The sequence below is a fragment of the Narcine bancroftii genome, chromosome 2 (genome assembly GCF_036971445.1).
Source record: "Narcine bancroftii isolate sNarBan1 chromosome 2, sNarBan1.hap1, whole genome shotgun sequence".
In the NCBI taxonomy this organism is placed as follows: Eukaryota; Metazoa; Chordata; class Chondrichthyes; order Torpediniformes; family Narcinidae; genus Narcine; species Narcine bancroftii.
Window position 1 is genome coordinate 339777474 of NC_091470.1, and position 18304 is coordinate 339795777.

The 18304-nt window shown below is 40.0% G+C and overlaps 1 long non-coding RNA gene across 3 annotated transcripts in view; it reads right to left on the bottom strand.

Moving 5' to 3' along the window:
* Window positions 1-18304, bottom strand: part of LOC138752793 (uncharacterized) — a 70195-nt gene that overhangs the window by 44519 nt on the left and 7372 nt on the right. The window lies entirely within an intron of this gene.

Consider the following 18304-nt stretch of genomic DNA (forward strand, 5'->3'; position numbering starts at 1 on the left):
CCATGTTGAGACTCAGGTTGTTACTCTTGCATCATTTCACGAGATTTTCCACCTCTTAAAAGTTTTTGCTGTTAGCTGATCATCTATTTCAATGCTATTTTTCTCCATAATTTCCATATCACTTGATTATCATTATTAGAAATATATATATCTCTGCTTTAAATGAACTCAATAATTGTGTCCCCATAAATCTCTAGGACAGAGTGCTCAAATTATTTGCCATTTTATGCATGAAGAAAATTCTCATAATTTTAGTCCAAATCTGTCAATAACTTTCTGTGACCACCCTCTTCCCTTCTGCATCCAACTTGTTCAGCCCATAAGGATTTTGCAACAAAGAATGAGATCCCTACTTATTCTTCTAAACTCTTCCAGAATGTAGCCCCAGCCAACCCAATGTCCCCGATACAACAAATGCACCATTCATGGAGGTATTCTAATGAATCTTCACTGTAATCCGTTAATGGCATTTTTGACAGGGCTTTTTTTTAGTATTCTGAAGAGTCAGACTCATAAAGTCATTGTTTCATTCCCTTGCCATTTCCATATTGCCCATTGTAAATTCTTCCATCTCTCTCTGCAAGTGACCCACATTTTTCCTAGCCATTCATTTCGTTTTTCTACATCCAACAAAGGTCTGACACTACGACTGAACTTATAATTGTTGGAAGTAATGTGCACTTTCTCTTTGAGAAGTAAAATAATAGTTTCAATCCGTGCAAATTAGCTTCAACTGCTTCTATCCTTTTACTGAAGTGAGCTTTGGATCTACACGAAGGCAATAAATAAATCCTCAGAGATAAATCCCACAAAGAGAAATTCTCGCATCAATAAATCCTCTAAGTGCAAGGAATACAAAAATCAAGAAATTACGGATGCCAATATCCATATATTGCTTCATATCGGTCTCATTACTTTGAAAATAGATATTCATGGAAATAAATACTTTCTCCAGCATATTAAGATTAAATTAGTTAGGAAGCTGAGTAATTTGAAGGATTGTGCAGTTAGTGATGCTCCCGTGTACCTGCTGTCCTAGTTCTGCAAAGCAATGGGGATCATGAGTTTGGCACACCTATCAAGGAGCCTTAGTGAGCTGCTAAAACTTGTAGATGGTCTCCCCTGTACAGAGTACATCAATCCATAATATTTCTGCTCTGCCGGAAACAATGCTCAGAGTTCAATAGTGAAGTGATAAATCATTTAAATGTTCAGCATTTTTTTCATATTTCAAGGTTATTGCCATCAGTGCATTGAATTCACTATACATCCATTTTTGAATTGCGTCCAAGGACATTTGAGATGTCTCCTTCTTCAGTGAATGTAACTTCCCTTCTACTGTCATAGAAACATAGAAAATAGGTGTAGGAGTAGGCTATTTGGCCCTTCAAGCCTACACTGCCATTCATTTTGATCATGGCTGATCACCCACTCAGTACCCTGTTCCAGCTTTCTCTCCATATCCCCTGATCCCCCTAGTCACAAGTACTAAATCTAACTCTCTCTTAAATATAGCTATGGAACCGGCCTCAATCACTTCCTGTGGCAGAGAATTCCATAAATTCACCACCTTCTGTGTGAAAAAATTCTTCCTCATCTCAGTCCTAAAGGATTTGCCCTTTATCCATAAACTGTGACCCCTGGTTTTAGACTTGCTCAACATTGGGAACAATCTTCCTGCATCTAGCCTGTAAAATCCCTTAAGAATTTTGAACGTTTCTATTAAATCTCCTCTTAATTGTCCAAACTCCAGCGAGTACAAGCCCAGTCGTTCTAGCCTTTCTTCATATGCAAGTCCCGCCATCCCTGGTATCAATCTGGTAAACCTTTTCTGCACTCTTTCCATGGCAATGATGTCCTTCCTCAGATAAGGAGACCAAAATAATCCAGGTGAGGTCTCACCAAGGCCCTAAACAACTGCATCAATACCTCTCTGCTCCTGAACTCGAATCCTCTTGATATGAACGCCAACATACCATTCGCCTTTTTTACTGCTTGTTGCACCTGCCTGCCCACTTTTAATGACTGATGCACAGCGACACCCAGGTCTCTTTGCATCTCCCCTTTTCCTAATTGGATACCATTAAGATAGTACTCAGCCCTCCCATTCTTTCCTCCAAAGTGGACAACCACACACTTATCCACATTATATTGCATCTGCCATGCATTTGCCCACTCACCCAACCTGTCCAAGTCACCCTGCACACTCTTAACAGCCTCTACGCAGCTTACAATCCCACCCAGCTTCGTGTCGTCTGCAAACTTGGAAATTCTGTTTTCTATTTCCTCATCTAAATCATTAATATATATCGTAAATAACTGGGGTCCCAGCACTGAGCCTTGTGGTACCCCACTAGTAACTGACTGCCATTCTGAAAAGTACCCGTTTATTCCTACTCTTTGCTTCCTATCTGTCAACCAATTCTCTATCCACCTCAATTCCATATCCCCTATACCATGTGTCTTAAGTTTGTATAGTAATCTCCTGTGTGGGACCTTATCAAAACCCTTCTGAAAATCCAGGTAAACCACATCTACTGGTTCTCCCCATATCCACTTTACTAGTTACATCCTCAAAAAATTCAATAAGATTAGTCAGACACGATTTTCCCTTCATAAAACCATGCTGCTCTGACCAATGAATTCACCACTTTCCAGATGTGCCGCAATCACATCTTTAATAACTGACTCTAACATTTTCCCCACTACCGATTTCAAGCTAACCGGTGTATAATTCCCTGATTTCTCTTTCCCTCCCTTTTTAAAAAGTGGAGTTACATTAGCTACCCTCCAATCCTCAGGAACTACTCCAGAATCTAAAGAGTTTTGAAAAATTATCAACAATGCATCCACTATTTCATGGGCTACTTCCTTTAGCACTCTGGGATGCAGACCATCTGGCTCTGGGGACTTGTCTGCCTCTAATCCCTTCAATTTATCCAACACAACCTCATAACTTACACTTATTTTCCCCAGTCCTTCCGTCACATTAGCCCCATGGTCCCCTATTATTTCCTGAAGATTATTCATATTTTCCCTAGTGAAGACCGAACTAAAGTAATTATTTAATTGGTCTGCCATGTCCTTGTTCCCCATGACCAATTCACCTGTTTCTGACTGCAAGGGACCCACATTTGTCTTTACTAGTCTCTTTCTCTTTACATACCTATAAAAACTTTTGCAGTAATTTTTTATGTTCCCTGGCAACTTTCTCTCATAATCTCTTTTGCCTTTCCTTATTAATCCCTTTGTCTTCCTCTGTAGAACTCTGAATTTCTCACAATCCTCTGGTATTCTGTCTTTCCTGGCTAGTCTGTATGCTTCCTCTTTACACATGATACTCTCCCTGATTTTCCTTGTTATCCAAGGATGTACTGCCCTCCTTGAGTTATTCGTTTTCCAAATTGGGATGAACAAATGCTGTATTTCATCCAGGTGATCCTTAAATGTTTGCCATTGCCTTTCTACTTAAAGGTTTAAGTAACATTTGCCAATCTAACATAATCTATTCGCATCTCATACCCTCAAAGTCACCCTTCTTTAAGTTCAGAACTTGAGTTACAGAATTAACCCTGTCACTTTCCATCCTAATGTAAAATTCCACCATATTGTGGTCACTCTTGCCCAAAGCGCTTCGCACAACAAGATTGTTAACTAACCCTTCCTCATTACTCAGAACCCAGTCTAGAATGGCCTGTTCCCTCGTTGGTTCTTCAACATACTGGGTTAGAAAATTATCCCGTATACCTTCTAAGAAATCATCCTCATCAGTACCCTTACCAATTTGATTCATCCAGTCTATATGGAGATTAAAGTCACCCATTATAACTGCCTTGCCTTTGTTGCACGCATTTCCAAATTTCTGTATAATGTCATCCCCAACCTCTCTACTACTGTTAGGTGGTCTATATACAACTCCCACTAATGTCTTCTGCCCCCTTGCATTTTGCAGCTCTACCCACATTGATTCCACATCATTCAAGCTAACATCCTTCCTTTCTATTGCTTTTAACTCCTCTCTAACCAACAATGCTACCCCACCTCCTTTTCCTTTCTGTCTGTCCCTCCTGAATATTGAAAATCCATGAATGTTAAGCTCCAAACCTTGGTCCCCTTGAAGCCATGTCTCTGTGATCCCAACTATATCATAGTCATTCAAATCATCCACCTTATTACGAATACTCCTTGCATTAAAACACAGGGCCTTCAAGCTTGTTTTTTACCAGTGCCTTAACCCTATCACCATTATGCTGTAAAGTGGCCCTTTTACATTTTTGCCCTGAGGTTACCTGCCTGCCTCTTTTGCTTTTCACTCCCCTATCTCCGACTTCTTCCCTCATGCTAAACCCCTCTGTCTCTCTACTCCTGATCCCATCCCCCTGCCACATTAATTTAAACCTTCCCCATCAGCACTACCAAACACTCTCCCGAGGGCATTGATCCCGGCCCCGCCCAGTTGGAGACTGTCCTGTTTGAACTGATCCCATCTGACCCAGAACCAATTCCAATGCCCCAAGAATCTGAACCCTTCCCTCCTACAAGCCACATATTCATTCTATCTATCCTGCAATTCCTACTCTAACTATCTCGTGGGACTGGAAATAATTCAGAGATTATTATCCGAGAGGTCCTACTCCTTAACTTCCTTCCAAGCTCCCTGAATTCTGTTTGTAGGACCCCATCCCACTTTTTTCCTATGTCATTGGTACCAACATGGACCTCAACAGTTGGCTGTTCACCCTCCCCATTGTCGGACTCTGGCTTTACCTTACTCTTAATTTAGTCTATGTGTAGTCTGAGTCCAGCGCGTTCTTTGAATGAAGTGATAGGAGAAGGTATTCGGTTCAACAGTCAATTTATTACACAGCACAAGAATAAAACTTAACAGAGCTCTGGGTCACTCATTAGTTCATAGGTCACTTGCACAGTGAGCTACTCCCCAAGACTGACCCCTATTGTCCAGTTGGTTCTGTTTATATAGGTCAACCTTATCATACAGAACAAAAGTTGGCTTCCTTTGCTAGATTTCATTATCATACAGAACAAAAGTTGTCTTCCTTTGCTAGATTTCATTATCATACAGAACAAAAGTTGTCTTCCTTTGCTAGATCTTTTTGCATAAGGGTTATCACAAGTCATCTCCTGTTTTGCAGATATCTGGGGTGTAGCACTCCCATCTTAATCCTCCAGGCCAGACTATCCCGTTGTGTTGATCAGAAATTAATTCATCCCCAGATATCTCTAATCACCATTCTGTTCTTGTCCTGCCAATTTCTGCTGTTCTCTTTAACACCTCCTCCTGCCTTAATCTTCCTCCTAGACTTGTTTTCCATTCCCTTTGTTTCTTACAGGCCATTCTTTGTTCTGATCTGGCCTGTGTCTCCTGTGCTACTCACCACCTCATTTAGTTTGAGCATTCCTCCTAAATCGTTTTATGCATTTCCTCTCCCTGTATTTTGGAGAGACAATTTTGTTCAGCCAACTTTGCTCCATGCTGTGATTGCCACTTAATCACATTCCTTTTTCCCTGAACCATGCAGTAAATATACACTTATTAATTAATCATTTATTTCATACTGTTTTAACCCCTAGATTCCAACACCATCCAGAATATCCTGCAGCCGCTCCATGATATGCCTGACCCTTGCACCCAGGAGGCAACACACCAACCGGGAGTCCCGTTTACGGCCACAGAAGCTCCTGTCTATGCCCCTTACAATTGAATCCCCTATGACTATCGTCCTACCACTCTTTTTCCGGCCCTCTTGCACAGCAGAGCCACTCACAGTGCCCTGACCCTGGCTACTGCTGCCTTCTCCTGATGGGCCATCTCCCCCAACAATATCCAAAGCGGAATATCTGTTTTTCAGGGAGATGACCACAGGAGACTCCTGCACTACCTTCCTGTTCTTACTCTTACCCAGTCCCTATCTCCCTCAACTCTATGAAGCTGTGGTGTGACCAACTCGCTAAAGGTGCTATCCACCAAATCCTCAGCATCCCGGATGCTCCAGAGTGAGTCCATGCGCAGCTCCAGTGCCGTCATGCGGTCAATCAGGAGCTGCAGCTGAACATACTTTCTGAACATGTAGTTCCCAGGGACACTATCAGTCACCCTGAGTTCCCACATAGCACAAGAGGAGCATGGCACGGGACTGAGCTCACCTACCATGACTAAAATGACCACCTACGATTGAGTTAAATGAAAAAAGAAAAAAAGAGACTTACCCCTTTACCTGTGCCTCAGCCTCTCTGCGCTTAAGTCTCTCAGTCCTCACCTGCATCTCCTCTATTTCCCCACACGTATGCCCTGGCCCCCTTCCACCCCAGTCACAACAAGGACAGGGCTCCCCCTTGTTCCTACTGTTACAGAATGGGTTAATAAAATTATGCTAAAATAGCTCTTTAAAAGCTATAGATTGTGGGGGTTTCATTTAGGTCACACTTCACAAACAGACAACTCAGTTACATTTCACTTTCACAAACAAAACATCTCATTTAGAATGCAAAAGCCTGTGCAGGGGGATCTTTCATGTCTGCCATTGACTTTACAGAAACCATGAAGTGTGCCTGTGAAGACTTCACAAGTAGGTGTTAATTGGACTGATGTTGTAAAGAACAGCATGTTTGAACAGATGTCCAGGCTCTGAAATTGATTAATATTTGTTGCTAGGCTAGTGCCAGCGATCTGGGTTTCTTGTTGAGGTCTGCTGTTCTAGGAGGAGTCATGTGGTATTCCAAACAGAGAGAAGAATACATGCCATTCTTTGGAGAGAGAGTCAGTTTACTGCAACAGTTGGTGTTGAAGACTGCAAGTTTTGCAGACCTGCTGCAAGACCCCATTTCAAACGGGTTTTGAGTTCCGAGTTCAACCTATTCTAAACCCTTGAAGTCAATTACAAGATGCTTCAGCTGGTTATTGGGTTTTTCCTGAAATAGGGGAAAAAGAAGATTGTGGTCATCTGGAAGAGGTTATCTTTTGGAAAAAAAACCCATGAGGGTGGAAAGTTTCTTCAGCAAGACACAATAGTGGCTGATTAAAGGAGCTCAGTTTGTGTTTGTCCAATGAACAATTAATATCTTTCTCTGACGCCAACAAGGACCTTCCTGAATGGTAACAATTTAAGTTAAAGTACTGGAGCCTGGTGAAGATCATAAATGTTAAATTCTATGGAAAATTATCTGATATTGGAGAAGTGAAAAGTGAATGATTGAACAGTGAAACAAAGAACTTTTCTGAACACATACTCATGACATACATGTGTGCTTAGAATTAGAATGTGGTTAATTTATATTAATAAGTTAAATAGTGATCTTATTATTATGTATGAAGAAAATTTAAAATGTTTTTGTTTAAGTAACCATTGTCTTGGTGAATTTCTGTTACTGTTGGTTTTGGAGTCCTCTCGGCTCGTAACACTTGCCGAAAACCCCATCAGCTTCTGTATCAAATCATTCATTCTCCACAATTTCCACAACCTACAACTGGATCCATTGCCATTCACACCTTCCCCTTTCTCTTCCCTCTTTGACACCCACTAGGACTCCCTCATCCACTCATCCCTTCCCACTAATTACACTTTTGGTACTTACCTATGTGACTGCAAGAAACACTTACAGCTCCTCCCTCACCACAATTTGGGGCCCCAAACTAACCTTCCAAATAAAGCAACACTTCACCTGTGAATCTGAAAGGGTCACTTACTGCATCCAGTGCTCCTCTACACTGGGAAGATTGGAAGATTGCTCCATTGAGCATCACTTGAATAGTAAAGAGCTGCCAGTGGACAGCAATTCTGTACCTCAATGCCACAATGTCTGTCCATGGCCTCATGTATTGCCAGGTTGAGGCCATCCATAAATGTGAAGAACAGCATCTTAAATTCCATCTTATTGATTTCTTCCATTTCGGTTAATCCCCTCCCTGGTAATTCTCTTTTGCTCATCTTTCGATCTCCCTTCCTCCAGATCCTCATGCCCTTCCCTTTCTTCTATCAGAGAGCTCTCTTTCTCACCCCTGCACCCCATCGCTACTCAGCTTCTTTCTTTTCTTCATCCTCTCACTTATTACCTGTTCGACTGTGTTCCTTCCCCTCCTACTCCCCCTTTCCCCCAAAACCCCACTTTTATTCAGAAGGCAGACTGATTTTCAGTACTCCTGAAGAAAGGCCCATATACTTAACACTGAATGCCTTTTACTTTCCATGGATGCTGCATGACCTGCTGAGTTTCTCCAGCATTTTGTGTTCTGTACTGGTTCGCAGTTTCTTTAGCTTTCTTGTTTATCTTAGAATTGCCTCCTTTATCTTATAGAATCTGGTATCAGAGATATTTTGGGAAGCATAGGGGCCAGAAAGCAAAAAAAGTGAGGAGATTCTTGCTTTCTCCAGTCAGACTGAGAGTACAGGGCATTTGTTGTTTGTTTATTTATATAAAAATGACTTGGATGACAATATCCGCAGACTGATCATTTACTACTGAAATACAGATTGGCAGAACTGGATAGCAAAGATTGTTGTGTAGGGTGCAGCATGGCATAGATCAGCTGGAAAGTTTGCCAGATGGAATTTAATACAGATAAATATGAGGTAATGCACCTTGGGTCATCTAATAGTGGCAGGGTGTAGATAGTGAATGGCAGAGATCTTAGAGATGCTGATGTACACTGGGAAGCTCTCTGAAAATGGCAGTAGAGGCAAATGGGGTAATGAGGAAGGTGATTGGCTTGCTTGTATTCACAGGAAGGGACATTGTGTATAAGGGCTGGGATGTCATATTGATGTTGCACAATATATTGGTTAGGCCACACTTGGAATATTGTGAACAGTTAAGGTAACCACACAATAGAAATGATGTGGCAACAAGAAAAAAATATATCGAAGACATTCTCCATGATATTGCCTGAAATTGATGACTTTAGTTATAAGGAGACATTGGATAAGGCTGTGTTTGTTCTCACTGGAGTGCAGGAAGTGGAGGAGTGACCTAATAAATGTTTATAAAATTATCAAGAGCGGCATAGGGTAGATATTTAGTCCTTTTTCCAAGTGTGAGGGAATCTAAAAATTAAAAACATAGGTTTAAGATGAGAGGGAAAATACTTAAAAGGAATTGTGAGGGGCAGGTTTTTCATAATAATGGGTGCAATGAATAAGCTGCCAAAGGAAGTTGTAGAGGCAGGAACTGTCACAGTATTTACAAAGTGTGCATAGAGACCAAAAGCAGGAAATAGAATTTGTGTTGATAGGCATATTGGTTGGCTAGCATGGGCAAATTGGGCAGAAGGGCCTGTTTGTGTGCTGTATGACTGTGTAATAAATGCTTCCCAGAATTGTAATCATACCTGAATTTTGCCTTTACACCTTCACAGTGCAATGTCTACTTCCAAAACTGCTCAGTCAATAGACACTCCTTTACCTATTGATCTGCATTTAATCAATTTTTGTTTGGTGTCATGATTTTATAAAATATGCAGTTTGGTCTTATTGTCCAGTTCAATTTACATAAAATTAACTTTCTGAAACTCATTATCTATTTTGATTAATTAAATTCAAGATTTTCTACCTTATGACTCTGCCATTTCTATCGCTGTTCCCTGTATCGTCATTCATTGTCATGTTAAAGCATATATGAAGATGAAATATATCTGGTTAGATCACAACTTTAGAATCATAGAACAATTATAGCACAATTCCTCCCAAACCAGTTCTAAATACTCTGTCACAATCCGATCTCTTAGAATAACTTCAAATAATTTACCTACTACTGACATCAGGCTCACCAGTCATTAATTTACAGGGCTACTTTTGGAGCCTTTTTTAAACAATGGATCAAGTGCTACCCTCCAATCCTCTGGCACCAACACCCATGGCTTAGGACATTTTAAATATTTCTGCCAAAGCCCCTGAAATTTCTACACTAGCCTCCCTCAATGTCCAAGGGAATATCTTGTCAGGCCCTGGGGATTTATCCACCCTTATTTGCTTTAAGACAGCAAGCACTTCCTCCTCCTCAATCTATATAGGTTCCATGACCTCACTGGTTGTTTTCCTTACTTCCCATGACTCTGTGCCTGTCTCTTGAGTGAATACTGATGAAAAAAAATATTTAAGATTTTTTGGCTCCATACAAAGCCACCCACTCTGATCATCAAGGTACCAATTTTGTCCCTTATTATCCTTTTGCTGTTAATATACCTGTAGAAACCCTGAGGATTTTCCTTCACATTGTCTGCCAAAACAACCTTTTAGCCTTTCTGATTTATTTCCTGAGGTTTTTATTGCATTTTTTATACTCCTCAAGTACCTAACTTTCTCCACCTGTTATATACCTCCTTCTTCTTCTGAACCAGATCCCCAATATCCCTCGAAAATCAAGGTTCCTTATACCTTCTAAACTTGCCTATGATCCTGACAGGAACATAAAACTCTGAACTCTCAAAATTTCACCTTTGAAGGTCCTCCACTTACCTCACATATCCTTGCCTGAAAATAACTTATCCCAATCCATACATTAAACATATAAAACCATATATATAAAACATTCTAGTATCTTTTCTCTCATTTCCTCAAAATTGGCCTTTCTCCAATTTAGAATCTCAACCCAACACCCAGACCGCTCCTCCTCCATAATTAACTTCAAACTAATGGCATTAGGATCACTGGACCCAAAATGCTCCCCTACACATACTTTTGTCATCTGCCCTTTCCCGTTTGTTCCCTAATATGAAATCCAGTATTGCACTCTCCCTAGTTGATACCTCTATATATAGATTTAGAAAACTTATCCTGAACATATTTGACCAAGTCCAATCCATCCTGTCCTTTTACAGTATTCGAGTCCCAGTCAATATGTAGAAAGTTAAAATCTCCTACTATCACTATCCTGCAGCTGTCTGCTATCCTGTTACAGATGTGCACATCCAATTCTCTATGACTATTGGGTGGGCTATAATACAACCCCATGAGCTTATCTTGCCATTTCCCTTCCGCAGCTCCACCCATAGTAGCCTCAGTAGATGAGCCCTCTGGTCTGTCCTGCCTGAGCACAGCTATGATATTTTCTCTGACGAGCAATGCCACTTCTCCCCCTTTTATTCCCCCATGCCCCCCCAACCATGTTCTATCATGTCTAAAGCAACAGAAGCCCAGAACACCGAGGTGCTAGTCCTGTCCCTCCTGCAACCAAGTTTCACTAATGGCCACAATATCGTAATTCCATGTGCCTATCCATGCTCTCAGCTCATCTCCCTTTCCTACAATACTCCTTGCATTGAAATAGATGCACCTGAAAACATTTCCACCATGTTCAACCCATTCACTTCTAACGGTGCATGCAATTTTAACCTCATCTTTTCCCTCTTTCACTCCTCTATCTGCTCTGGCACTCTGGTTTCCCTCCCTCTGAAAATCTTTGAGTAGGAATTTGTTGTAAATTACAAAAATGAAAAGGAAGATTGTGCTGTCTTTGGAGGTGGTGCAGATGAGGTTCACCAAGTTGATTCCAAAGATGAGGGGGTTAGCCTATGAGGAGACATTGAATTGACTGAGACGGGACTCTCTGGAATTAAAAGAATGAGAAGGGATCTCATAGAAAAGTATAAAATTATGAAAAGCATGGATAAAATAGAGGTAGGTGAGTTGTTTTCATTAGTGAAGTTTAGAACTAGGGGACAAAGCCTTAAAATTCAAGGTTGTAGATTTAGGACAGGGTGAGGAGGAACTGCTTTTACCAGAGTGTAGTGAATTGCTGGTGGAATTTGCTGCCCATTGAAGCAGTAAAGGCTACCGCAGTAAATATATATTTAAGACAAGGTTGGATAGATTTTTACATAGTAGGGGAATTAAGGGATATAAGGAATAGGCAGGTGGGTGGAGATGAGCCTAGCATCAGATCAGCCATGATCTCATTGAATGGCAAAGCAGGCTTGATGGGCCATATGGCCTACTCCTGCTCCGGAATGATTGATCAATTGATTGTACAGTGTTGTTTATTGCTCTTTGTATGAAATACTGAAGCTTTGCTTTGAGAGCTCCCCAGGCTATCCAACAGTTGCAGCAGGTAGTACAATAATAACAAACAAACAAACAAATAAATAAACAGATGGATAAGTAAATAGATAGATAAACAAATATAAAAATAGTGTAAGGAGTAATGTTAAAATAGTAAAATAGTGCATTGTATAGGGAAAAATACAAAAACACAGTGCAGGGACTAGAGATGTTTGGTCATAAAAGACAGTGCAAGGGCATCATCTTTAGCCAGTGCGAGATCCATTCAAGAGTCTGAAAACAGTAGGAAAGAGACTGTCCTTGAATCGGGAGGTTCAAGTTCTCAAGCTCGTGTCTACTGCTGACAGAAGGGGGAAAGAAGAGAACATCATCATCATGAGATGAGCCTTTTAATATTTTATAAGCTCTCCCAAGATAGTGAGAGGGACAGAATCAATGGGCAGAGATTGGATTCGCAAAAGAAAATGGGATCCAAGGAACTGAGCACACACATCTAATCCGACACTCCAGTGTCACGTCATTGAACCTGCAATTTCCAGAAGTGATGGTAGTACAAGTGAAGGCCGTACAAGATCATTTTAAAGAAAGCCAGTGAAGTCACATATGATCTCCTTGCCAATGTTAAACTAGCAATCAGACTCACATTTTCTGGGCAGTATTACACATTCCTTTGTGGGATCTTGTTCATTACAAGTTTGCTGCAGCATTTCTAACATGACAACAGTAGCTACACCTTGATCGGCTAGAAAACATATTGGGATGTCTTAAGATAATGAGCAGCATTCTCTAAATCCAAATCTCCTGGATAAAAGGAGAAGTTAAGGCATATAGTATGAATGGATGCAGCTTGATATGTGTTCAAAAGGGAAACGATATTGTGTTAAAAGAGATGAAGAAGAAACTGAGAACCTGCAAGAAGAAAATAAATGTTGACAAAGTGTGCTTGGCCAAAGGACCTGCTTCTGGACCTTGGACTCTTTATATTACTGTGAATATTTATGTACATTCTTTCTCTTCACTCACTGTGTATTTCTCTTGTCACTTTCTTCTCTCATTCTCTCTCTCTTTCTCACTGTGAATGTCTGACCATTCAGCAACCAATCATCCATTTCTAATTGAAAGTAAATAGCAAAATTAACACATTGAGGTGACAAGTCTAAAGGGAACCTCCTGGTATGTTTTGACTTAAGCACTCACAATTGCCGATGATGTCCTCTATACAACTGACAGTAGAGTCCATAATAGAGAGATGCACTCAATAATTTAAAAAAGTTGCCTTGCAATAGGAGAGGTTGTCATTCGAAATCTTGAATTCTGACATCTACAATTCTCATTCTGTCAAATTTCCTTTATATTTGCACTTATGCTTTCAGTTGAATGAATGCTTTTCTGATTATCTGATATTGTGATCGTAATTAGTATTACAGGGCAGCAATGACTTAAAGGACATGCTGGGCTGACAATCAGTGTTTCAATGCTTTTAATCCTCTCGCCTGGCATAGACATAAAGGCTGTCCTAGATTTTGAGGTAAAGCTACGTTGAGAGAGGACCCCAATAGACAGAGGAAACCCATAACAGTCAAAGGCCATTGAATTTGTGCAACGTTTGTAAGTTGCAAATAAAATTAGTGTCACAGGGACCATCAAAATGCAATTTAAACATCACTGCTTAAAGAAAATCCTAAAAAGTATTCACAATAGGTCATAAGGTAGTGATGGTAGAGGAAAGACATTTTTTCAGGACCACAAATAGGAACTGTACTCACATAGAAAGGCTAATGATAGGATGGGCATCAATGTGAAAGATGAAATTGTGACAATACCGTGACAATTAAAATAAGAACAGCAAGAAGCGATTTTTGCATAGTGGAAGGTGGACCACAAAAGGAATTAGTAATTCGAAATGTGGTGCGGGAAGCAAAACCAATAATTCAGGAGTACATCTAATAAAGCCTTGTTTGCTCCCTTGATGCTCAAACAGAAACTGAAATGAAGATAATCATGTGTGTCATTCTCTAGCGAAGCTTCAGGGCATAGTTGGCTGTAGGTTATCTTGAAGAGCTGAGTCAATGGAACTGACTGACTAAGAAGGCCATTCCAAATATATTGAATGAAATAATAGGACTTGTAAGGGGATGAAAAACATATACTTCAATCGAAGCTAAAATGATAAAAGCCCTATCTTCTTCGATTAAAGCCTCACTGGATGTGCTAAAGTGGGGTTTAAGGGTCCAGTACAAAAAGAGTCTTCAATATTGTCAGAAGGGAGAAGTGTTCAGGTGATACAAGAAAGCTCTAGTGACTGGTTTGAACATCCCTCCTCTTGAATTTGATTTTACATAATTTCCCTCATAACTTGCACTTTCAATTGACCTAAATTCAGGGCTGAAGGACGATAAGATAGCATGTAATATGTTCACCTCTTCAAGTCCTCACTCAGTGCATGAGAGCTTTTACTGAAGGTGATTAGGAGAGGCATGATATTTCTGAGAAGTGTTCAAACTAGTCACAACATCAGTTAATTTCAATTTAAAAAGCACTCAATGCAAGTGTCTTGCATTGGCTCATATCATTCTAGTGACATATCCGAGTAATTTTTGCACACTAAATGTCAGTTGGATTTTATATACTTGCTAATATCAAAAGTGTTTCTCCTTCATTGCTGAGAGAAAAGGACAGAGAACATTCTCAAAAGACAGGGAACCAGAGATAGCCCACCAACCAACTTTCCAACAATCAGAGATGGGCCTCCAGGTAAAATCACAACTTGCCAGGAAAAGAGATAGAAAATGGGACCCTTCCAATAATTTCTGTTGAAATTAGGCATCAGTCAGCAAAATGGTTTATTACTTTATCAAATTGACACAAAGCCCTGAAAAATGAGCATGTGTATAATGATGTTAAGCATTCTTTCATGAGATTAATTGATATTCTTTGCCTCCTACTTGATATGCCTGAGAGATAGACCATGTCAACCAATAAATAATTGCTAATTATTCAAAGGAGCTAACTCTCCCAGGGTGTATCTCTTCTCAGGACCGTTCTCAACCATGAGCCGGAACTGGTGATCGTACTTTCCGAGGGGAAGCTTGTAACACAGCTGAACTTTAAAATAGTGACTTACACTAAACTAGGGAGCCTGAGTAGATGGTGATGTCAGAGACAAATGCAGGACACATATCCAAGCACTTACCCTTAATCAGTGTCAATTCAATTCTCTCACTCATAATTGACGATTACCAGACGTCACCAAAGAATGGGCAAAGCAGGCACGTCGTGGAGAAGAATAAATGTTGTGTATCAAATAAAAAACAAGAGCAAAGTTAAAAATGAGTAACACAAGCACCTGCTTAAATTGAAGTAGGTCGCTCAGATCCATTCTTACCTCCTACCTTTTCCCATACCTTTGCTAGCAATACTACCCCCTGTCTGATTTTAAAAAAGCAAAAAATTTAACCAACTCATGAAAAACTTAAAAATATATTTATGTCTATATTTTTATTTTGATCATATAAATTCCTGCAGTACAATTATAAATGATGTAGCACAGAACTATTTAAACTGTGTTCCTTCACATGTTCTAATTTCCTTGAGAATGTATCCAAGGATAAGAATAATATTCCACATCTGTTGTGTTGGTCTTAAAGGTCATCATTCCCTAATCTCACATTACATTTAACAGCCTTCAATACCCAGTGTTACAAAAAAAACCTAATTATACAATGAAACCTGGTTAGAACGTGATTCGTTAATCCGCAGAATTACTTATAGCGCGGGTGTCTCTGGGCCCCAAACTTTGCAATTTTTCTGTAAAATAAGTTGATTAAAAACTAGAATCCGAATATTAAAAGAATGCGCTTGCTTTCTTTCATTGAAATTGTTAGCTATCGATAGTGGATCCTTCGAAAACTGGTAATATTTGGGTTTGATTATCCGTGGGCACTCTGACATATATCCATCTGTTCCGCGACTCGGCTCGAATGCAGTATGAAATCATGGACCCCAACTACCGCGTTCTAACGAGGTTTTACTGTACTTTAAAAAGTAGGGTTCACTTGCAATATTTCTTGGGTAGTCCATTGTATATTTTATTTTTTCAGTCATAGGATGTCACAGTATCTGGATATCCCTCGAAAATCACTTCTGCAATGGACAAATTTCCAGGTGCCTCTCTTTGTGACAATACCAGCTGTTACTTCAACCCTGGAAAGGTGCCTAACTTACAACTATTATTCTCATACCCTTGCAAAACTATGAAGATGAAGTTGAATGGAGAAATTGTGTGGCTCACTTAAGTGCAGAGCAAATTAGTAGAAGATTTGATGCAAGCAATAATGAGGAGTTTTGATGGAGTAAATCCAGGGACACTTTCTACTGGCAAGTAGATCATAAAGTCAAGAGCAGAGATTTGTCATAATTAGCAAAAGAATTATAGATTTATGCCTTCAGGTATGATGGACCAGATTCAATTTTTAAAAAGTCACAGAGGAATCATTCTAGTACTTGAAAAATAACGAGCTCTTTCGAAGAACTTTCACAGGCAGAGTGGACTGAATGGCAGATTCTGTGCTGCATGGTTTTATCATTCTATGATATATTAGAGCCAAATCACCGGGGAAGAAAGCTGCTGAGGTACAACTTTACTTTCTTGAATGTGGTGATGCCATATTAAAATTAATGCAGGGAACACTTTAATGACTGACATGTCCACTTCCAGCCCCTAAATGGGACTTAAGATTGATTAATTATAAAATGGAGAGTTCTTAACTATAAAAAACATTTTAAAGCATGTTAATATTCCAAGGGTAAGCTAAACGAACTGTCAGTAGTAAAAGATTCATAAGTGCTGAGCTTTGGTTAAGCGACCTTGTGCAATCTATAGACAAACTTCTGCAGGTCAGAGTAGGAGAGAAATAAATCAAACCTTTTTAAAATTGTAGGCATGGGTGGAAGCTGTCAATAAGATCAAGCTGAGATGACCCTGCAAATTCTAACATACCACTATCAGGAGCCTTCGAGGAATTTCTGGGTTATTGGAGGGTCGATTGAATCGGATGAAGGGGGGTTGACAGGCTCCACACTATGAGATTTGTAGGGCATACGCAAGAGGAAAAAGCTGTGCATTTTTTACATCTTCAATCACTTTTTTTGACTGGATGCTGTTATTTGCTTGTGGGCATGTCCAACTTGGAGAAGAACATTTTTTTTAACTAAAATGAATGAAAGGCCCATTAGACTGAGGCCCTGTCAGAGCTGTTTTCTTCTTAATAAACCCTGTTGGCTGCATGAATGAATAGTGGGGGTGGGGGGAAGGGGGGTGTGCATTATAGGTTAGGAATTACCTGCAGATATGCGAGTGTAGTTACCATATTATTGGACAGCAATTTGTAAGCCTGGAACTCATAACCTTATGATTTAAAATTCCACTGTGGCTATCTGCAATTTCAGCAAAATCTGCAAGTAGTAACTGAACCCTTTATAGTTCAAAAATGAAGAAACTGCAGATGCTGGAAATCTGAAATAAAAACAAAAAATGTTGGAAATATTCAATAGGTTGGGTAGCTTCTGCAAAGAGATAAAGAGTTGACCTTTCAGGTCTGAGATTGTTAAATGGAAGTGGGAAAGAAGGAAAATGTACAACAGAGAAGATGATAAAGGAATGGCAAGATCAAAGAGAATATCTCAACACGTTAGAGTAAATGAGTTAATATAGCATCAGAATAGCATTTAAAGCAGATTTTCCTGCCTAGTGTTTGCAAAGTGTTCGAGACCAGACAATATGTATAGAAGTATAAAAATCAATCCAAAATGGTAAGTGCAGAAATAGCTGATGCTGGTACAAACAGAAAAAGTGGGAAAATTCAACATCAAGTTCTAAAGGTCAGTGGCGTATCTCGGGAAATAGCAGCCATGGCAAGAAATGAAATTGCGTCCCTCCCATTAAAAGTTACTTCAACCCGCAACCATCCCTCACCACTGCCATGCAATCCACTGCACATTCTCTACCTGTTCTTGCTACTGTAGAACGCTAAAATAGTCATATCCAACGTTGTGCTGGATATATTGAGATAATGGAAAATAATCTATACCTTATAAAACACGACAGTCGTTTCAATTAAATTAAAAAAAACTCTCTGCCCTCTTCAAAGGGTAGCATTCGCTAAAAGAAAGCAGTGAGCGGTGTTCCCCAGGCTGGAGCGGAGTGGCAAAAGTTAAAGGTGTTAAGAGGCTATCACCTGCACCAAGCACCCGGTGGGAGAGAAGCAGGAAGATGCCGAAGCCCATGCTCAAAC